Here is a 3,979-nt window from a genome sequence, read left to right as displayed (position 1 = left end):
CCTTGAATATGATAATTTAGTCTAATATGCAGATGAAAATTACTTTCAATCAACTCTCTATGATCCCTGCCAGTGGGAGAACAGGAAAAACATAATAAATAAATACTTTTGCATCCTCATTTCAAGAAAGTGTTATTTGGGTTGCAGCTCACATTTGACAACTGCAAGTGAGCAGGGGAGCCTTGACTCTAGAATGTTCCTTCCACTGACTCTCCACCAGCATCTGATTCTTCCAGATCCAGTTCAAACATCTCTGCTCCATCCCAGCTCCCCGGGCCCCGTGCCTCTGGGTCATCCAGGCCCCAGCGAGTGTGATTCCCACACCACAGTTGGGCTGGGGCGGGAGACTGTTGGATTCATTTCTGTGGGCCCCGCAGGACTGCGTCAGTGTTTACTGAACACGCACTCCAATGTGAGAGGCAAATAAATCGCAATTTTGTGTTTCTCCACCTTAAAGTGTAAAGTGAATAAGGTAATGCTAATGCATCTCAATTTACACATACTCACTTGAAAATACACCAAAGCACTGCAGGTAAATTCTGTAGATTACAATGAAAGAAACAAACAAAATGGCTGTATTTTCTAGCCTTACCTAATATTAGGTAGAGAAAGTATGACACCAATATTTCATATACACACCATCGCGGGGGCGGGGAGTGGGGGAAGCTAAGCTTCTGACATCGGCACTTGAATCTAGTGACGTTAATACGGTATCCCAGGCCCCAATCGCCACTTATCAAAGCCAACTATGTGCCGTCACGTGCTTCCCACGGATTATCTCACCGAATCCGCACACCAAGCCACTGAGGAAAAACCATTATTTCCATTTTGCACAAACACAGACCCCTCTGGATCACTGGGGTGCTGGGCACTGGGGTGTAGGTGAATGTGGCACCGTCTAGAGTTGGATGCTTCACTACATAACATACAAAAGCCTTTAAATCATGAAAAACAATCTGAAAAATAAACTTCATTACCTATGGAAACCAAAAACTTTAGATGACGGTCTAAAAGCGATATTCAAAAGACCATCCTTTGCATTGGCACTTGCTTAAGACAAAAATGTGCAGCTTAAAGAATCAAACTTGTGGCCCTGGCCAGTGTGGTTCACTTGGTTCAGCAGCATCCCGTGCACCTGCAGGCTGCGGGCTCCATCCCTGGTGTGGGGCGTGCCAAAGGCAGCGGATTGATAGTTCTCTCTCCCCCCGCCCTTCTCCTTTCCCCTCTTTCTCTAAAACCCAATAACAAAATCTTTTAAAAAGTTAAAATTGTGATAATAGTAAGAACTAGTCTATTTTATGAACAGTTCAAACTTGAGTTTAGATAAAGCATTAGCCTTGTGAGTCAGACAAATACTCTTATTACTTCCTAGGAAAAGCAGAAAAATGAATGTGATTCAAATTACTACATTTGTGAACACAGTACGAAACCATGTTGACAACATTAATTTTTTTTAAACACAAAATCATTTCTGGCATAGGGCTACCACCCACACACGCAGTGCCATTTTTCAAATTACTAAAAGCCAAACCTCTCTCTGCCTCCACCTCGCAGACAGAAAGCCAGGTAGTAGACTCCAGTGAGCCGAGTGTGGGCTGGCTCTCAGCCCCTACTTTGCCGTTGGCTGGGTGGGTGGCGTGTGCAACCTGCTCCATCATACAAAGCAGCCCAGTCCCAGCCCCCTCACATCTGTGAGGTCCATGATCATTTCCCAGTGAGTGTTAAAAATGTAAACTTATTAATGCGTGACTGCCAGAATGAGTTCTGGTATGCCTCATAAACACAGTTGACCCTTGAACAACATGGGTTTGAACTGTGCAGGTTCACTTATACACAGACTTTTTTTCCATTAAATACTTGCACTGCTTTTAATCAGGAATTTGAAGTCCACAGTAGGAGAGGGCTGACCCTATATAGGGGACTTGAGCATCCCCAGATTTTGTTTCTGCAAGGGATCCAGGCACCAATCCCCAGTGGAGATTGAGGGGCAACTTAAGTTTTGGGGGAGTCAAAAATTATACGCAGCCCAGCCAGGGTGGCTCAGTGGTTGAGCGTCAACCTCTGAACCAGGAGGCCACAGTTTAATTCCCAGTCAGGGCACATGTTCGGGTTGCCGGCTCGATCCCCAGTAGGGGGCGTGCAGGAGGCAGCTGACCAATGATTCTCTTTCATCATTGATGTTTCTATCTCTCTCTCCCTCTCCCTTCCTCTCTGAAATCAATAAAAACATATTAAAAAACTAGATGCAGATTTTCAACTACGCAGGGGGTTGGTGTCCCTAACCCACATGTTCAAAGGTGAACTGTACATCAATCACTTACAGGTTTTAAGTACACCATACCTGCTTTTACAGCATCAACTACATTCATGAATAAAACCTGTCACATATGTTCAAGAATCCTGAACTTCAATCAGATCAGGAGCAGAAACAGGCCTTTTCTCCCATACTATTTCAGTGCTTTTCTTAAAATAAACTACCCTCGCCAAGTAGCCGTTCCTTTTCTTGATCAACAGGCAAGTCAGAACTTGGGCCAGTGCAGGGTATTAGTTAGAACTGGTCAGATCTATTTCCCACTTAACATATTTCATACTTTATGTAATACCAAGTGTAACAACAACACCATTATTCACCACTCCTCAGACGTTATACGTGTGAGATAACTTTGATAAATGTTTATGAAACTCAATTGTATCCTAGCACGTGACACCTCACAAGCAGGATTAAGTGGCAAATACCTTCTCCCTGCTTTTAGAGCAGGAAGGAATTGAAAGCAGTACACGAGGCAAAAATGGAACAGTATAAAACTGCACAGAATGAAGTTGTCCAAGTCTGAATCCATCACCCGTGCCTAGCCCTCAGCTAGCATTTCTCTGCCTCCCTGACCTGCCTCCGCTTCTAGTGTGTAAGAAAGAAAACGGGATCTTATGCCAGCACCCAACCATCCCCCCAGCCACCTTCTCCCTGGCTATGCACTCTGTCACGTTAAAGGGAATGAACTACAGTACCCTTTTTATTTTGTTTTATTTTTCAGTTACAGTTTACATTCAATATTATTTTGTATTAGTTTCAGGTGTACAGCATAGTGGTTAGACAACCATATACTTTACAAAGTGATCTCCCCGATACGACCAGTACCTACAATATCATTGACTAAACTACATTTAAAAAATGTCACTCTTAATGTCACTACCATTTAAAAAATTAGCTAACAGAATAAGAAAACAAACCACAAAAATCCAAACATCAGGAACATGGTGATATAGGTAAAGTATTATAAATTGCAAAAAAAAACCAAAAACCCACAAACAACAACACCCTCGGCCAGTAAGTATCCATGGGACAGACCCAGCTTGCCAGAAGTTCATGTGAAAAAGATTTAAGGATTTTGTTGACGATAAGCCCAGGATCATCCAGCAAAGTGACCTGGATACTTAAAAGAATGAAAAGGAATGCAAAGCCTCTGGCATGAGGAGAAATGCCAGCCTTAAGCTAAGCAATGGGGCACGGCCTCGCAGTCCTTCCTGGTAAATCAGGCCACAGAGGAAGTTCCGTTCTTGTTTTCAGGAGACTTTAAAGGCGGCAGCGGTGAGAGTCCCTGGGTGGAGACTGGGGAGAGGACCTCAGGGGTTCGGCCTGGGAAGGAAGACAGGACACACGCCTGTCACGGGGAAGAGGGTGCACACACTCTCATAAACGGGAAGGAAAGAAGGTGAGACACGAAGTGAGAAGGATTTCTGCTTGGAGTATAGAAATCTTTCAACAAGAGCTACTGTCTGTACAATGGTGTGGACTTCTTAAGGAATGCTGAGCGTCCCTTGAGCAGAAGGTTCGAGAACCGGATGGACGGAGCATGTCCTCACTGCTCAAAGTCAGACTTTCAATTCCCCGAGTCCAGGGCTTTGTGTGAAGACAGACACTGAGGAAGAAACTGCAGTAGTTGAGCCACGGGGCCGTCTCTCCCTGCTCTGTGCCCGCTGC

This window comes from Myotis brandtii, unplaced genomic scaffold, assembly GCF_000412655.1.
Source record: "Myotis brandtii unplaced genomic scaffold, ASM41265v1 scaffold777, whole genome shotgun sequence".
In the NCBI taxonomy this organism is placed as follows: Eukaryota; Metazoa; Chordata; class Mammalia; order Chiroptera; family Vespertilionidae; genus Myotis; species Myotis brandtii.
This window is presented reverse-complemented; position numbering follows the sequence as displayed.